This window comes from Equus caballus, chromosome 5, assembly GCF_041296265.1.
Source record: "Equus caballus isolate H_3958 breed thoroughbred chromosome 5, TB-T2T, whole genome shotgun sequence".
Classification (NCBI taxonomy): Eukaryota; Metazoa; Chordata; class Mammalia; order Perissodactyla; family Equidae; genus Equus; species Equus caballus.
The window spans coordinates 28401565-28420570 of record NC_091688.1 but is presented as its reverse complement, the minus strand read 5'-3'; the positions used below and the strand labels follow the sequence as shown (position 1 = coordinate 28420570).

The 19006-nt window shown below is 44.1% G+C and overlaps 1 protein-coding gene and 1 long non-coding RNA gene across 6 annotated transcripts in view; one reads left to right on the top strand and one right to left on the bottom strand.

Annotated features, from left to right (window-relative positions):
• LOC138924040 (neuroblastoma breakpoint family member 6-like protein) overlaps positions 1-12473 on the bottom strand; it is a 31475-nt gene extending 19002 nt beyond the window's left edge. The window contains exons 1-9 of the mRNA XM_070266780.1: positions 12429-12473; positions 10148-10296; positions 9059-9249; positions 8912-8970; positions 7977-8154; positions 7187-7306; positions 5880-6052; positions 5654-5798; positions 1490-1544 (exon numbers count right to left, since the gene is read on the bottom strand). The gene's annotated coding sequence lies outside the window, so the exon portion shown is untranslated. The remainder of the gene's footprint in view (positions 1-1489; positions 1545-5653; positions 5799-5879; positions 6053-7186; positions 7307-7976; positions 8155-8911; positions 8971-9058; positions 9250-10147; positions 10297-12428) is intronic.
• A 125-nt stretch (positions 12474-12598) lies between these two features.
• The window catches only part of LOC138915075 (uncharacterized), a 170896-nt gene continuing 164488 nt past the window's right edge, over positions 12599-19006 (top strand). The window contains exons 1-4 of one of the 5 annotated variants that reach the window (XR_011438588.1): positions 12599-12870; positions 14417-14585; positions 14689-14829; positions 15909-17950. This is a non-coding gene — a long non-coding RNA (uncharacterized lncRNA). Of the gene's footprint in view, positions 12871-14371; positions 14586-14688; positions 14830-15908; positions 17951-19006 lie in introns of those variants that run through there. The other 4 variants (XR_011438591.1, XR_011438589.1, XR_011438590.1 and 1 more) reach the window with 4 other exon arrangements.

Below are 19006 nucleotides of genomic sequence, written 5' to 3'. Positions count from 1 at the left end.
TTAACGGTCTGGTGTTGCAATAACACAATTGGAAGGTGGGGGTGTCATGGAATCTGAGGAGCCCCTGCCTTCCAGTTGCCTAGGCCGTGCTGATACCCAAGGCTGCCTGGTCTCTTCCAAAGGCCACCACTGTTGGGGACCACCTTTCAGCCACCACTCCCAATAGCTGTCTGCCCTTCTGCTGATAGTGACCTGTTTCCAAAAAATATCGAAGCATAATTCTCACCGTTCTTTCTTATGTGTGTGTCTAAAAACACCGAGACAAAACTGTCCCCCTTTTATTTCTTGGGAATATTAAGCATGGCAAGGGATACCATCAACACAATGAAAAGACCATTACCAACTGGGAGAAGATATTTGCCAATCATAAATCAGATAAGGGGCTAATATGCAAAGTATGGAAAGAACTTATACAACTCAACAACAACAAAACAAACAGGAAAAACCCAATTAAAACATGTGCGGAGGATCTTAACAGATAGTTTTCCAAACAAGGTATTCAGGTGGCCAATAGGCACCTGAGAAGACGTTCTACAGCACTAATTCCTAGGGAAACGCAAATCAAAACCGTAATGAGATATCACCTCATGCTTGTCAGAATGGCTATCACGAAAAAGAAAATAAGTGTTGGAGAGGATGTAGAGAAAAGGGAACCCTCATATGTTACTGGTGGGAATGTAAACTGGGGCAGCCACTAGAGAAAACAGCATGGAGATCTCTCAGAAAACGAAAAACAGAACTACCATATAATCCAGGTAGTCCACTTCTGTGTATTTATCCAAAGAACACAAACTCACTGATTCCAAAAGATTTATGCACCCCTATTTTCATGGGAGCATTATTCATAACAGCTGAGACTTGCAAGCAACCTAAGTGACCATCAACAGATGAATGGATAAAGACGATGTGATACACACACACACACACACACACATACCATGGAGTACTACTCAGCCATAAAAAGAGGGAATCTTGCCATTTTTGACAACGTGGAGGGAACTTGAGAGTATTATGCTAAGCGAAATAAGTCTGACGGAGAAAGTCAAATGCCATAGGATTTCACTCATACATGGAAGATAAAACAACAACAACAACAAATAAACATATAAACACAGAGAATAAATTGCTGTTTCCCAGAGGCGAAGGGGGGAGGGGAGGGGAGAGGGCAAAGGGGTAAAGGGGCACATATGCTGGGTGACTGATGACAACTAGACTTCTGGTGGTGAATCTGATGGAGTCGATACAGAAGTTGAAATAGAATGATGTACACTAAAATTGATATAATGTTATAAACCAGTATTACTGCAATAAAAATTAATTTAACAGAAAAAGGAAATATATGTCAAGCAGAGATGGAATACCTGTTGCGAGAAATTAGAGGTCCTCTGCCGAGGCATACCCTTGCAGCGTCTAAATTTCTGCCATTAAAAATTCACCTCTTCGGATCAAAACATCCCACAGGAATACCCTGTTAAAATGTTAAGCTTACCTGGAATATTAATTCTATCAGCATCATAGGCTCACAACAAGTGGTAAGAGGATCACTGAAAAACCAAGAAGAACGGATTTGACTGAAGACTTATAACAATATTACAAAGACAAATGTTCCTGGCTGTACTCCTACCAATTTCTTAAGAACCCTAACTCTCTTCAAATTCCTTTGAAATAGCTCTGGGAATTCCCCAAGGGGACTGAAATCTGCATTCCAGAAACGTCTCTGGTCACCAAGGTGCACCTGCCATTTGGTCATCTGGTAGCTGCAGATAACCAAAGGGGCAACTATGCTCTGAGGCCACCAAGGACTCTATGATGAAGATCTCTGCCATCTCCGGTGCCAGCTCTCCTGCCAGTGCCTTCCACTCTGTGGCTGCTGAGGCCCGAAGTGGAAGGAATTCCTGTCTCTCCCAGGAAGCCATCTTTCCTCTCAGCCCAAACTCTAGCCCACCGTTGCTTCTTATGTCTGGAGCCTTCCTGTATCGACATTTTACCACTTTCCTCACTATTTCATTAGAACTCCTGTGTATCAGAGTTCTGAGTTGAAACATTTGATTTTCATAGATGACTCCATGGTCAAATGCAAAAACAACTTCAACAACCTTGCATTTAGTTTTATTGGGTTTGGGGAATTAAACCTATTTAAATTGAAAAAAAAAAAAAAAAAGCATCAGCTGGGAGAGTTAGTACAAATACAAGTCCAGAGTCTTCATCTGTAGTGACTCTGATTCAGTGGGCTGAGGGGGCCTGGAATCTATTGTTAAAGTTGCTCAGATGTACAGTCAGGTTGAGGACCTACTGATAGCATCGACCTTCCTCACAGTTTTGGGGATGAGCATTTCACGTACATACTACTTCTAATCCTCACGATCGATCTGTGAGGAGAGCGTGGCCTTTCCCTGGTTTGCAGATGAAGAAACCAAGACACAGAGAGGGTCTGAGACTAGCCCAAAGTGCCCTCGCTCTAAGTGCTGGAGCCAGGTGTCAGCTAGAGTGCCCCTCCACCCCAAACCCCCTCCCACATTTTCCAGTTCACTCTGTGTCAGGTCTTTCCACGTACATGCTTCCTGCCTATACCTCATTTCTACCAAAAACTTCCTGATTTTAATGTTTCCATCCGATATATTTCCATCTGACATATTTCACAACAGGCTAACAGCATCCTATCCTGGCCACTGACTATTAACTTGGGACACGTTGCTAATGAAAATACAGGACGTGGGAATGTGCAAAGACACATTGCTTTACGATGATGATGTAATTTTCAGGCTATAAAATTCTCCGTTTTGTGGACAATGCAGTGACTTTTGGTCTATTTACAAGGTTGTGACACCATCACCACCATCTCGTTCTGGAGTATTTTCTTTACCTCACAAAAGAAACCCCGTCCCTATTGGCAGTCACTCCCTATTCCTCACCTTCTTCCAGCCCTTGGCAATTGCTAATCTACTTTCTCCCCATAGGGATTTGCCTACTCTGCACATCTATTCTCAATGGAATCATAAAACACGTTGCCTTTGGTGTCTGGCTTCTTCACTTGCCATAATGTTGCCAAGGTTCATCCACATTTTGGCAGGTATCTGTACTTTATTCTTTCTATCCTTGAATAAGACTTCATTTTATGACTATACTCCATTTTGTGCGTTCTTCAGCTGAGGGCATTTGGTTTGTTTCCACTTTTACTACTATGAGTAATGCTGCTGTGAATATTCATGTGCAAGTTTGTTTGTGACCATGGGTTTTCAATTCTCTTGCTATGTACCCAGGAGTAGAATTGCTACATCTATGTCCACGCTGTATGTAACTTTGAGGAACTGACATGCCGTTTTCCAAAGCGTTTGCGCCTTTTTACATTTCCACTAGCAATGCATGAGGATTTCAATTTCTCCACATCCTCCTCCACACTTGTGGTTGCCCATCTTTTAATTACAGCCACACTAGTGGGTGTGAAGTGGTATCTCATTGTGGATTTCAGTTCTGTTTTCTTCATGATCAATGATAAACATCTTTTCATGAGCTTCTTGTCCATTTGTACATCGTCTATGGAGAAATGTCCATTCAAATCCTTTTCCCATTGATAAATTAGATTGTCTTTTTATTATTGACTTGTAAGAGTCAATACTAGACACATGTCAGATATCTGTTTTGCAACGGTTTTTTTCTGATTCTGTGCGTTGTCTTTTCACTTCCTTATTAGCATCCTTTGAAGCACAAAAGATTTCAATTTTGATGAAGTCCAATTTATCTATTTATTCATTGACTGTTCTTGCTTTAGCTGTCACGTCTAAGATATCATTATCTAATCAAAGATGACGAAGATTTACACCTATGCTTTCTTCGCCACATTGCTTTGAATAAGAACTTTCCTGGGTTAGGGTACAGGGATATTTTTGAATTTTGAGTCCTATAAATTGATATGGATCCCTCCTGACCGATATTCACAGGTCTGCCAGTCACTTCAAAGGAACATCCCTGTGCCGTTGCAGAGATCTGGGAAATCGTATTTATGACTATCCTGGCTTTGACTCAGGTGAGAGTCCTGATCATGTGCTTCAGTTTCTCCTTGACCTCTCCTGGTTTCAAAATTTGTTCAATATCTTTGGAGTTGAAGAACTGATGGAGTGTCTTTCTGAGGAACGCTCAAGGGTCCAGGTTATTCTGAACCTAGTGGACTTCCTCATTCCGCTCCAGACAGAGAAGACTGTGGGGGTTGGATAGGGTCTAGACTTCCATCTCTGGTCTTAGAGAGAAACTAGCCTTGCTTCCGGGTTTGGGGATGGCTGTTCAAAAGACTCTTGCCCCCCTCTAATTCTTTGTACTCTATACATGACTTCTTTCTAGAAATGGTGGGAAAATACTGATTTTAGAACATCTTGTCTGTTCTCTGCCAATTGCTTTCTGTCTACACATTTAAAGTGGGTAAAGGAGGACTCAGAGACAAATTTGTTCTTAGCGTCTATTATTGTTCAAGTGACCGTATTTAATCCTATGCACTGTCTTATTAGCCAGGTTTTATCCTTTAACCTTTTGAGGAAAAAAGCTCAAAAAGGTTAAAAAATACTCCAGGGTCACAGTCTAGGGAGGAGAGGAGTGAGCGTTAGAAACCAGTTTCGTTTGACCTTCAAATTTTCATCCACGGTGAGTGTCTTGGTGTTATGTCTAAGATTTCTTTGCTTATTCCTTGTTCATGAGAATATGTCCATTTTTCCTCCAAAACCTTTATCATTTTAACTTTCACATCTCCAATTCACTCAGTGTGTGGTAGAAGGTAGTTGTGAATATTAATTTATTTCTAAATAAATACTCATTCATTCTAGAGCTTTTTACCAAAAACGTCTTTCATTATCCCAGTGAAGTGTCTTGGTGACTTTATTTTAAAAACTCAAATAATTGTATACGTGGGAGTCAATTTCTTACACTCTGCTCTTTCACATGATACATTTGTGTGGCGTCTACTTCCACCGATACTATAGTGTATTAATTACTGTAGCTTTAAAGTGAGTTTTGAAATCTAGTAGAGTGTGTCCTCTAATTCTTTTGAAATCTAGTAAAGTGTGTCTCCAGTTAATTCTTCTTCAAGGCTGTCTTGGCTATTACAGGTACTTTGATTTCCATATACATTTTAGAAATAGCTGGTAAATCCCCTCCCAATGCCTGCTACAATATTAACAATCTTGATGTGACATTCTTACAATATGGAATCTTCCAATCTATGAAATTGATATATATTTTTCTCTTTATCTAGTGTTCTTTAATTTCTCTCAGAAACAGTTTTCAGGGATCTTCACTATATGTGTTCTTAGGCATTTAATGACTGTGAATGTGTGAATGTTAATCTCTATTGTGTTTTATTGAATTTCATTTTCTAAATACTCAGTGCTAATGTGGAGAAATACAGTACATTGCTATATGAATGCCACTGAGGTACAACTTAGGTACAATAGACCGCACCACTTTAAAGTACACAATTCGGTGCATTTCAGCAGCCGTAAACACTAATGAAACTACTGCCCCAATCGAGGTGCAGGGCATTTCCATGATCTCACAGCATTCCTTTGTCCCTTTGCAGTCCGTCACCCCCTCAACCCTCAGCTCCAGGCAACCACTGTCCTTACAGATGGCTTGGCACTTTAACGACTTTATGCAAATGGAACCATACCTGTATCCTTTCATGTCTGCGTTCCTTCATGTAGCATAATGACTTTAAAATCCATCCATTTGTATGGTAACGAATGGAAACCTTTTGGTGGTGAACACGATGTAGTATATACAGAAGTCAAGTTATAATGATGTATACCTGAAATCTATAAAATGTGACAAAACCAAAGTTACGTCAAGAAAAAATGAAAAATAAGAAATAATAAGAAAAGGACAGATTAACTTGCCTCTTTATTTCTCCAGCTGGCCAGGACACAGTCAGTAGCTGTGACACCAGCTGTTTCCTCTGGAGACTTTGGCAGTGTTGAGGGCTTGGAGCCAACATGGAGTCCAAGCATTGGTTCGGAGAGGCTGCAATCTGGCTGAGGTTCAGGGTCGTGGGTCAGGACAGGTCATCCAGCTGTCGGAAAAAGCAGAAGGGGGTCCAGGAAAACCACTGAGGTCATCTCTGGGTAGCACTGGCCACTTCCTCCAAGGAATCCACCACCACTACACTTCTCATGACTTCCTGGTACTAGACCGAGAGCTCCGGGAGGTTGGGATAATTTTGATTCATCTCTGCGTTCATGACCCCTAGCACCGAGTCAAGCACTCGAGGAGGCTCTCAGCAACATTTGTGCAACGGATTGAACAAAAGCGGCTGCAAGTCATCAATCATCTCAACAACACTCCTGTCCCCGATGTCCTGTCAGGGATGCTCTGCTTTCTCCCAAGATGGAGCAAATCACCTTGCTTAGGATGGGGTCTGCCCTACACTCTCCACGTCTGAGGACACTCACCTGTGGTGAGCTCTGATGAAGAACGGATTGTCCTGAGGGATTCCTGACAATGGTTCACTCTGTCATTAGGAAGAGATGGCCTTGGCCTACCCTCCCATCATCTGGGCTGCCGCAACTCCCCAGTTGAGGAGACCTAGCATTTTGTTGAAACCATCTGTTCGTGTTCTTCCTCTCACTGCTTTGATTTCCTTAGGGAAATATTACCAATAGGCGAACTCCCAGTCCTTATCACAGCATAAGGAAAATGAGGCACTCAACAAATATTTAAGAGATATTGTGGCTAAAGGTTTATTCAACTATAAATGCAAAAGAATATTACTATCACTGCTTCAGATGCAAGGGTCCCATTATCCTGGCCCCTCCTGACTCGAGGGCACAACTGCTTAAGGTAAGAATGAACATCTCCAACCCTTCTCCAAACACCATTTATCCCTCTAAGCCCACATTTACTTGGAGGGCCTCCACTGTGAGGGCAGCACTGAGGTCAAGGCTGGGGGGTCTGGCGAAGAGACTCGGGGGTGCCACCCTCCTCTTCTTGGAATTGGTGCTCCCCAGCAGGAGAAACCAAACCTGATCCATCCTTGGGTCTCCCTGGCTGTTGCACAGGTTCCCTGTGGAGTAAGTTACTCTCCCAGTCCTCACTGCTCAGCTTAGGTTGCTCCTTGAGGAGTGGAGGATGCTGTACTCATTCCTCAGTGTCCCTTGATTTCTCTGAACTCAACTTGTCCTTATTCTCACCTCCTTTGCCAACGCACCTCCTCCACCAGCACCTTAATCTTCTTTGGGTTATCATCATCCTCCAAGCCTGCTGACTTTCTTTCTTCCATCTGCTCCCTCAATTCTGTGTTTTCAAGATGTGGTCTCAGCTCAGGCTCCTACAGGAGACACACAGAGAAGGGACCAAGGCCAGGTCTCACCCGCAGTTCCCAGGGCACATTCCACATGCATCTCAGTCTCCCATGCAGAGAAAACTGAACAGGAAGGGACATTGGAGAATTTGACTAACAACCTTATCTTACCGATGGGGAAAGTGAGGCCCGGAGGGAATAGGAGATGTTCCCACACTCCCTCAACCCTTGACAACAGCAGAGCCCCCACGTAAGCCTTGGCCACAAGCTTCCCGTCCAGAGTGCCTGCCACACCCTCCAGGAACCCACAGCTGAATTTCAGGAGCCAGTGGATCAAACATGAGGATTTCCACGGTTCAAACAAAAACGGCTGAAGAACCTTTCCAGGGACAAATCTTTTACCACAGTTCTTTAGTCCTATTATTAATATTCAGTCAGTTTTCACACCTGGCTGACACCATGGGACCAAGGAACACAGAAATATTAAATAAAATTTATCACAGCCAAAATTAAAATCTATTTATTTGATTATCTGTAAGATGTCTGGCTCTCGTGCCAGAAGCTCATCTTCCAGAGAGCGGGCACTCTGTCCACCCGTTCGCCCCATCTCCCCAGTGCCTCCACAAGGGCCTGACAGAGAAGCCATTCAGTAAATATTTATCAAATGGGTAAATAACAGTTTCCAAGAATAACTAACCCTCCCTGATGCCTTCGACTCCAATCACACTTCCACTCAAATCCTATTCCAGGTGTGAGCGGAAGCAATAAAGGCACAGCCTGAGGAAAGGCAGCGGAAGATTCAAACACCAGCTCCACCGTGGACCACACATACTTCAGTGGATGATTTCATTGCCTGCTTTGAGCACGTCTATCCCCTGTACAATAGAGAAGAATGTATAATGTAAAGTACAGAAGCTGCATTGACCACTACAGTATTGGATGATTGAACGTGATATCAAGCAGCAGACAGGGCTCTAACCCCTGGGCACCAGCTGCAGAGCTAAAGAACCCCTACGTCAGAGTCAACGCGGTGCTTGTTCAAAACTTATGGGGACAAGGCCCAAGAAACTACATTTCAGACCAAAATTCCAAGGAGATTCTCATACAAGGAAAAAGCCTCATCATTTAAAAATTTTAAAAAGCCTAGGATGGAGACTCTGAGACTCCCATTGGTAAGAAGAATGACTCAGCTTTGAGCACAGCAAGTCCCTTGTCCAAGGTCACCTTTCAATGGGAAACATCCCCGTGTCCAGGAAGAGTTCCTAAGTGATGTGGGACGCAAAGAGGACTCTGCTTCCCAGTCTGGACTTTTAGCGTCTCCCTTGTCCTTTGATTTTCTCCTCTGCTCTGATCACTGGGGGATGTCAGCCCTCATAGGGGTCATTTCTTGATGAAGACCTCTGTTATTTTAGCCTCCTCTTGGAGAAACATATGGCAGAGGTCAATTCTGGGGCTCCACAGAGCTAGGCTTTCTCCTAAGCCACCTTGGTGAGCTGAAAGATGCCGTGACTGCTAGAAATCATATTAATAAAGAGGGACAGGGATAAACAGCGGATGATGAGGGCAGCCTCTCAGGTGACATAGAACCACAACATGATCAATATCAGACCTACTCAGGTGGGGAGGACATACCGACCAATTCTGTCAGCAGAGAGCGCAGCCACATCATTCTAGAATTCTGATCCACAGAACTGTGAGACAACAAACGTGTGAAGTTTCACACCACTGTTTTTGTAATCTGTTAATATGCATCAATAAGGAACTAATTCAGATACTTACCTCTACTCTCCTGACTTTTCAATTTTCAGAAACATGTATGCTAATCCCTATAAAGCAAAAAAATCAAAGACCACAGTAGAAATGGTGTGCTCACTTCAGGTGACTATTCCCAAGCCCTTGTAATGGGAACACACTCTGAAGGGTATTTCAGGTACTGGACGAACGTCTCTTTCACGTTACCAAGCAGACCTCTAAAAGAATAAAGAGGGTACAACACTTAACTCCACGGAATATTGTCTACGAATCCATCAGCTGTCTCTGTTTCCTACTGCAGATTATGTTTAGCTCCTTGTTCTCCTGAACTCACCAGACAAGGTGTTATAGCAAATGCCAGTTACCAGCATGGGCGAACCAATTCAAGGAGAGCAAGAGAGCCGCCGCTAGAGTAAGTTCCCCAGACAAAGTCCTTTGAATGCAACCTCCCCACTTATTGGGACTGGGAATACAGAAAATATCTATCCTTTAAACTCTCATTCTAATGAAAATTCAAACGTCTCTGTTTACCAATTTGTATTTTTCTCAAGCCCCATCGTGGAAACCTCACTTTTCAGAATGACTGAGTTCCCAATTGCTCGAGCCTGGCCTCTCTGTCAAGGGAAGTTAGGTAAGCCCAACCTCAAACCTCTCCTGTGAACCAGCCCCTCACCCTCAAAATCCAGAACAGCGTGTGAACCCACAGGCAGTAGCATCCAACAAGTAAGAGGGATATGTTTGCACTGCTCTTGGCCCAGATCATCTGAGAGAACACAGCAGTCAGAAAACAGAAGAGCATAGAGAAAAATCCTATTGATTTCAGCTTTTCCAGGATGTCAGATAAGTTATGCCAATGAGTGTACTTACTGGGTAAATCTCTCAATAAGGGGTTAATTGTTGGCAAAAATAAGTGATAGGTGTTGGCAAAAATAAATGCTATCCGGTGTTGGCAAGAGGGTGGAGACAAGAATATTCTCCTAAATGATTCGGAATACGAATTGGTAAAGCTTCGCTGCAAGGCCATAGGGCAGGAATAAACAAAAATTAGGTATGTACAAACATATTTCTAAACTGAGCAATTCTCTTTCCAGGCGTATATACTAGAGAAACACTTACACAGGCGGTGATGGAGATGTATAAATACAGATCTACACACGTCCACTGCAGCACTGTTTGTAAAAATAGACACTGGAACCAATTTCATGTTCCTCAGTTGGAGAACCTTGACTCGTCACGCTCCATCCGCACCCTGAAAGGGCCCGCAGCTGTTCAAAAGAACAAGGCAGATCAAAGAAATGCTGATAGGGATGGAAGGTAAGAGCTACTATGTGCTGAGTACTCACTATGTGCCAGGCTCTGGGCTCCATGCTTCACCCGCACGTCTCATGTAAACCTGGGACAAACCATGCAGGAAGAACTCCTATCCGACACATGTTAAAAGGAGAAATTGAGCCACAGACAAGTCAAGAAACTTCGTCAAAGTCACACTGTTACCCAGCCAGGTTTGCCCCTACAGCTTGTGAGACTGGAGTGTTCTGCCTTCTTCTCTATTTTAGGGATTTCCAGTGAGATAGAAAATACCAGCTTCTGCTGCTCAGCTGCACTGCTCTGACACACAGCCTGACTGTTTAGTTCTCCTGTCGGAAATCACCTCAGACGTAGAACATAAGCCTCACACAAGATTACTCCGAAATCTAGATAAAAACGAGACAAAACAATGCTACCTCATAATTCTGTCCAGGCACAGACAAAGGCAAGGTCACTGTGCAATCTACAACATCCCAAATATCCTCCTCTTTCCATAGGAAATGACTGTTACCTCTTTACTCCAATCATAGAACTGCCCGTGCGGACCACACTATTCACTAGGGGGCACACTCTGCTTCCTCCCATCCTCCCCAAATCACCCAACCGAAGCCCAAGTCCTTTCATAGGTTAGACCACGGGGTGTGTTTTTTCTGGCTGCAAGGAATAAAAAATGCAACTTGTCCAATAAGACGTGTGTTCCTGATGATTTAACTTAAGGGTATTGACATCAGGTTTCCAGAAACGAGCAGCTGTAAAAACCCAGCCTCGGCAAGAAAGATTATTCACACAGTCTCTAAGAAACATAGGCTCTGGAACTCCAAAACTTGCTTTTACCCCTAAAACAAAATTCTTTCTACCAAAACCCTTCAGTAACTAACATGAACCTTGCAAGTTCAAGCAGGATTTTTCCACGTCTGATTTAAAGTACGGAGATTGAGGATAAGGTTGAGAGACAAGCTAGTTAAGAGACAATGTGCAGCCCAAGCATATCTGAAAAGAACCTGGAATCGGTCAAAACCCAGTATGACCAACTGGGCTTGAACCACCAACCCTTCAGTTAACAGATGAAGGAGCTCATGGATTACCCAGCTGAAGGCAGGCACTGATCCTCTCGACAACGTCTCTCTAGCCCCAAGCTTCCTCAGCCAGGGCTCTTCTGCCTTGGCACATTGGCCAGCTCCAGAGAAAGAGCCCAAGAATCCTGTGGACATATCTGTAGCTACCATAACGTGATATCATAAGAATTGGAATTCTTTGTTGGTGACAAAGTTACAGTACTCTCATGTACCCACATTCAAAAGGAAGTGATTTCACTCATATGTGGGAGATAAACTAACAAACTCATGGATACAGAGAACAGACTCTTGGTTACCAGAGGGGAAGAGGATGGAGAGAGGGCGAAAAGGGTAAAGGGGCACGTGTGGATGGTAACGGACGGCGACTAGGCTTTCGGTGGTGAACACGATGTAGTCTATACAGAAGTCAAAATATGATGATGTACACCTGGAATTTACATGATGTTATAAACTAATGTTACCACAATAAAGCAATTAATTAAATTGTGTTAATTTCTTAAAGAGATTAGTCAAAATAAAGATGTCATTATCCCACCCAGTTTAAATAGTGTTTTAGAATGTTTTTCTCTGGATCCTGTAGCAAAGGCCTTTACCTGGTTTTGGTGCCCAGCAGCCGAGGCCAAAGGCATGGAGGACTTGAAATGCTCTGTGGGGTCTCCTGCCACAAAGGTGTGTGGCCCTTCCCTCCCTGCCACGTCCCACTAAACTGTGGGATGCTGCTCCCAATTACTTCTCCGTGGTGAGCTTGTGACGGTGGTAACAGCTCTCTGTTCCTGGAAATCCTGTTCCTCAAACCTGGACTTACCAGACCCGCCTTTGGCGAGTAGCTTTCTTCCCCTTTTAGTCCCTTAAAATTTTTGCTCTGATCTCTAGCATACGTCCTCGGCATGATCCTGCAAATCTTTGTTGTTGTTGTTCTTACGCTACTATTGTGCTTTTCATTTTCAAGAGCTCGAGCTCGTTTTCAAAGTTTCTCTCTGGATGAAGAGAAAACAACGGACACGAGGCCTTACCTTTCACAGGCAGCCTAAACCTGGAGGGTGAGGACGTCACTTCCTGTTATGTCTGCTGACCGCCAAAGGCTGGGAGGGTAGAGTGGGCGGGGAAGTTGTGCGCAGGGGGCGGGGCATGGGCCGGAAGGAAAGTAACGCCGGCGCTGTCCTGCGTGGGGCGTGTCTCATGTGGATGACGCGGCTCCAGGGCCAGCTGTTTAGACGTCCGTTACTCTTGCTCTATGAGACTTCCTGAGCCACTGGGACCGAGTCAAGGACTGTTGCATGAATTTGAGTGCAAGTTCTGTGTAGAGGAGGTCTGGGGGGCTACAGGGAGCAGGGCGGTGGGGGTGGTTCTAGAGAAGGTGAGTGGACGGCGTAAGGAATATAAGGGTATGCCAGGCGGGAGAAGGCAAGTTTTCAAATTCCCCAGATAGCCCCCAAATGGCTGTGCTTCCTCAGGGTAAGCTGGTTCGATTATCCCTCGTATTTTCTTCTCTCTGCCATTTTCCTGACTCTACCACATTGACTTTGTAATATGTGGGGGGGAGTTATGGTGTATGGGTTTTATTCTATTTGGGAGTCCAGGAGAGCCGCCTTGATCCCGAGCTTCTAGCTCCGTTTTCTACTTTTTGGTTCTTCCCCATCTGTTCTTCCTTCCTTTCAAATTTACCACTCTAGCTCTTCCGCTGACTCCCTGCTGTGGACAGTGAGGTTCTCTCCTGTATGTCGCGCGAAGCCTACCACACACTTTAAAGGAGGAACAGCCTTGGCCAGGTCCATTGTCTCCACTGTCTGCTGCTTTGCTACTGTTGGCGTCAGCTGTTGTTTTTCCCTTTGTTGTCGCTCCGTGAGGGAGTGTGTGTGTGTTTCTCCCATGTGCTTCCACGGAGGGTGAGCTTTTGGGGACACCTGAGAAAGTGGCTGCTGGGAACCTCAGGCCATCTTCTGTAGGTTCTGCCTCTTCTCTGGCTGTATGTTCTTTCCCAGGTTGTTGACTTCTGTTGGAGGCCACCATCCCCTCACCTCTGCATTTGGGCATTGCTTGTCTAAGGGCTCTGAGATATTTGGAATGTTCTGGCAATCCTGCCCTTGAGGAGCTCTGCCCAACGGGCCCACATAATCCCTGGGGGTAACTGGGAAGTTCCCTTCTCTGCCATGGTTATCACACACACTTCCTGCTTTGAAAGCTTCCTCGAGTTAGGAAAATTCTCTATTCCTACCTCTACCCCAAAAAGCTTGGCACTTCATTCCATGGCTCTAGAATGGACTGGGTTCCAAGCTCCTCAGAGATACCGCTGTTGGTCCAGGGACAATAGGTCAGGGCTGTGGTTGCCAGCATTGTCTCTGTCAGACGTGGCCTCCTCCAGTCCTGGTGCCACCACTGGTCTTGCTGGGACAAGGGGCTACATCCTATGATTTCCTCGTGGGTCACGTGGCTGTAATGGTGCCCCACACCTCACAGTGTTGTGCAGATGAAGATAACCCAACTGCTCACTTAGCATCGTTTGTGCTTCCTGCATGATGTACATTGACAGAATGATATTTTTTCTTTAATTGTGTAACACAATATGCAGAAGGCTGCATAAAACATAAATGTATGGCTATAAGTTAACATAGCCCCCACCTAGATCAATACCTAGAACGTACGAGGCTTCCAGAAGCTTCCCAGATGCCTCTTCCTTGTCACATCTCCCTCCTTGGCCTTAGCAGTAACCTCAATCTTATCTTCGTGATGTTTCATTCTTTGTTCACGTATTTTATAATTTTGTTTATTACACACTCCTCACAGGTCTGGATTTTAACCTGTAATGATATAGCATATATTCTCTCATGCCTGGCTTTGTTCACTAAGAATTATGGATTTAACAATCATCAGTGATTCTTCCATTGTGGTTGCTAATGAAATAGACCACAATTTAGTTATCCATTCTATTGATGGTGGACATTTTGGTTGTTTACAGTCTGTGGATCTTTCACACAACAAGGCTATGGTCCTTCTTGAGCAGGTGTCCTGGGCACGGTAGATTACACAACAACGAGTGGAATTCTGGGGTCCTGTGTTATGCCTACCCAAGACTTCTGAGGAAGAAAAGAAAAAAAGAAAAGAAAATGTTTAAAGCAAAGCATGCAGATTATCCAATTCATATGAACGGAATAAAACAAAACTGAATGCAGGTGATGTATTGGATATATAGATGGAAGCTTACATGTTAAAGTACTCATCAGTGTGTTTTCTGTGTCCCTTCTCCCCGCTCATTCAAGGTTGATGTCTTCACAGATCCAACTGGAATGAACTGGGATGGCTGGATTCAGTTCAGCAGGGGGACCCATGACTCCATGAGGAGACCTGGCCCACACTTCCTTTTCTCCTGGGACGTGTTTATGCTTTGGACTCTCCAGAACTACAAGACAAGGGTTGGCAAGTAAAGGCCTGGAGAGCCGGTGGTTGGGAGGGGACAGTCCTGCTCTGGGTGAAGGACTTGGGCCTAAGCTTGGGGAGACTGAGTGGAAAAGGAAAGAATCCTCAGGATCAGGGCGTGGGAGGAGGAATGAGAGGCTGCTCCTGTGGGTAGAAGGGAGGCTGGAGGAGGAGAGACCAGAGTCGGGGGGTGGTGTGTGCGCAGAATCTGGTAAGGGGGAGTTCCAGAGAGACAGGGGCTGCCATTCTGGGGCCAGGGAATTGCATCTCCTTGGTATTGAGCTCTCCATGCTCTTCTGCTTCCTCTTCCTTTCGCCCCTCCTCCTCCTCCTCTGCCCCTCCTACTCTTCCCACATCCTCCCTCTCCACCCCCTCCCCTTCCTCCTCCATCTCATGATGGCACACAGGGGGCCATAGGGATCCACACCAGAGGCACAGGAAAATGTTTGAATTTATTTTAAAATCAGATGAAAAGCAGTGTTCTTTTAGGTCAAAGACAATGTTTTCACATATAATAGTAATAATACATTTTTTTTATACCAACAGTGGTAGAATATACTTTTTAATGGTTTATGCATGAAGGGACCCATGAAGACAAAGTGCCCAGGGCCCTCAAAAGTTATAATGTGAATTATGTACTTGGTGTGCATGTATAGTGAATTTTACCTGAAAGTAAAGACCTATACAGCAAACCAAACAAGGGAGAAGGACTCAGCAGTTGTAGTGCAAGTCCTTTGTCCCTGGTGGCTTCTGGCAGGAAGCTTCGCTCCTTCAGAGAAGGGATCCTACCAGGAGGGCCCAGAGTAGATTCCTCCATCTGAACCTTTAGCTCCTTCTGTCCAGCTCTGGTTTATCTCTTCTCCTCTTACTGCTGGAGGTTCTCAGCACTCAGGGGAGGATTTCTGTTGTTGTTGTTGTTGAGGAAGATTGGCCCTGAGGTTACCTCCGTTGCCAATCTTCCTCATATTGCTTAAGGAAGATTCACCCTGAGCTTAACATCTGTACCAGTCATCCTCTGTTTTGTCTGTGGGGTGCTTCCATAGCATGGCCTGATGAGTGATGTGTATGTCTTCACCCAGCATCCAAACCTGTGAACCCCGGGCAGATGAAACAGAGCATGAGAACTTAACCACTATGCCACCGGGCTGGCCGCCAGAATATTTTCTTGGAAGAGCATAGTTACTGCCTCTTCTATGGAAAGAGATGAGGAAGAGACGCATGAGGCATCTTATCAATGACCCAGTTTTCTCCAAATCCATGTGGATGAGCTGAATGGAAAGAATGGTTTAAAGAGGTCAGGTCACTAAAGAGGCCCCATCCGAACATGGTCCCACAAAGGCAGCTCCCACGAGAAGAGCGGGCTCTACTGCATGGCGTCTGGTTAACCACTTCCTTAGTCATATGGGCCCTGGAGATGACTGTGGGTGGGAGGCAAGGAGAGATACAGCCTTGAGGAGGAAGAGGAGGGTCCCAAAGTGGGTGGGAGGAGAAATAAGTGAACAACAAACCGATCTATTGAAAACAAAGTTGTTCTTAATAACGCTGGAGGTGAGGAGGCTGCGATTCTTCTCTTCTGGTGGAAATAAGGTCCCCTAAAATGAGGTCATCTGGAAGTCAGGAAGCTTTATCAGACCCCACACCACCGTAGAGTCGCTGACCACAAAGCACAAGGCTCTCTATGCTGGAGCTCCAAGGCTGCCCTGATCCTCTGTGAAGGTCTCTAAGGAAGGAGACCATCCTTCTCAGCCCCTTTCAGCTTTTGGCTTCCCTGTGCTGATCCTTCCAAACAGTTTCTCAAATCTGAGAATTTCTCCTTGTTCAGGCTCGGAGGTGCAGAGAAAAACATTGAGGCAGCCACATTTCTCAGCATCTTTCTTTTACTGAGGCATCTATTGAGGTCATGCATCAATCTGTTTCAATTTGAATTGTCCTCGATGCTTTTCCTCAAAGAATTATGTAAAACTTTACTCGTTTTTCTTTTACTCTCTACCAGTTTTCCATTCCCTTCGAAGAGTGTGGAGTCAATTTGAGAATATACTCTACTTAGCTTGTGATAAGTTAATGCAACGAAAGATATCTATCCCAACCACCTGTTAGTGTTATTCTTAACATATCCCATATAATGTTGACTCCATTTCCCCCCACAGCAACATTTTGGGTTTCATATATCTTGAAGTGAATTTTGGCATCTCCATCTACTTACTTCAACTTGCGTTGATATGTGTAGTTTGTTTTGATTTTTACTTTCTATAAAAATTGAATTCTGTGTATGTAACTTACGAGTTTCATTACAATTCCATAGGATCTCTTCTACTTGTCAAAGGCATATAAAAATTTCACATATATCTGCATGAATACATGTAGTAAATCAGATGATATAATTGTATCTGCCTTTGGACAAGCAATATATTCAACAGGAGTGGATGGAAAGGCAGTTTCTATGCAACAGCGTTGCCGGATCTGCCTGTGTAGGCACACACCAGTGACCTATGTTTGTGTTTGTCTGAAGTATGTGGGAAAATACAGGCCCTGACCAGGCGCAGAAAGAATATACGCCACACATGTCCAGTGGTGTTTAGTGGCACAGCAGCTGGGGTCAGCAAGAGAGGTGTGGCACGAGACAGAGTCATCTCCTAACGTACATCCTACCCACGGTTGGTGAGACTGAAATGTGGGACGCGCTCCTGATATGTGTGTCTCTGTAACTCTGCTGGGATTGTCTAGGCTGGTGGTTTCACAAGGGTGACGATGGCCACAACCTCCACGTGTTCCATTAAGCTTTCATGACTGAGTGAAGGAAGGACCAGGCAGATGACTTTTCAAAGTTGGGATCCCACCTCCATCACACCCCCATACAAACTGCAGGATGATGTTGCTGTGTGAGGGAGCTCAAAAGCATATTCTGTCGCAGGAAAAAAAGTTATCCAGATGCTTCTTAAACTGAGGTCATTGAAACCTAATAAAAGTTAAGTGACTTGCCTAAAGTCATATTGCAATGATTTATTTCAAGTGCTATTAAAAATATCCTTAATACCAATGTCATACATTGAGTAATTATGTATCAAGCTTATTAAAAAATCTCTGAGGTCCTAGCCAGAACTTCCTCAGTGGCGAAAAGCTAGTTTGCAGAGTGATGATTTATTTTTGAGTTGCTTGTACAATGGGAACAATTTTCTCAATGCAAATCAATTAAGATAGTCTATATTCTGTATAAAAACGTTACAATGAATCGAGAAATCACATGTTCTCTAGAAAAAAAAAGGTAGAGAAAGAAATATAGTAAATACAATGTACTGTGCATGGTTAATATGGGCCAAAAGATATGGGTGAGTTTAGGATATAAATATGAAGAAGGGAAAGAATATTTATATTAATTTATATTTGTATTCACCCAACGATTCATGACGATAATGATTTATAACACTGAATTTAAAAAATACACGAGTCCACAGAGATAGTCAAAACAAAAGTTTAATGCTATGGAAGGGGGAGGTAATGTGCTTTTTCAGGGCACAATGCCAGCAAATACAAGTTTATAGGAAAGAACAAATTAGAAAATTTTCAATGTACAAATACGATTATGATAATTGACACACAGGAGGGGTCATTAATGGATGGTAAAATTTTTAGAGAAAGATCTTTAGAAAAGAGGATGTTCACACACTCTCAAAGTACCACTCACTAAATTACTTATTAATTGTAGAAAGGAAAAAATGTGCCCTTACAATGAACAGATCTCGTAGGCCCCTCCATGACAACGTGACCCATGCTAGTATGGCAGTCACAGAGGTGGACACACCGGACATTCTTGGTCTCCAGGTGGGCTCCACTAGGAAGCACCCAGCACTAACTACGTAGGGCTCTTGGCAAGAGGGTCGGCCAGAGCTTAGTCATGAGGAACTGGTCAGACCAGTGCACAATGTAGACCATTGAACCAGACAACTGACCTGATCTCTACAAACAAGGCAATGTCACCGCTACCAAAAACAACAAAAGGTGAGGAGAGGTTTTTGGATCCAAAGGACTAAAGAAATCTTTTTAGTCATTTAGCACCCCAAAAGTCTCTTCTCCTTTTTGCTATCTCATTTGTGGTGATGTTGCCTTGTTTGTAGAGGTGAGGCCAGTTGTCTTGTGCAGTGGTCTAAATTCTGCACTTGTCTCAGGACTACCTCATGAC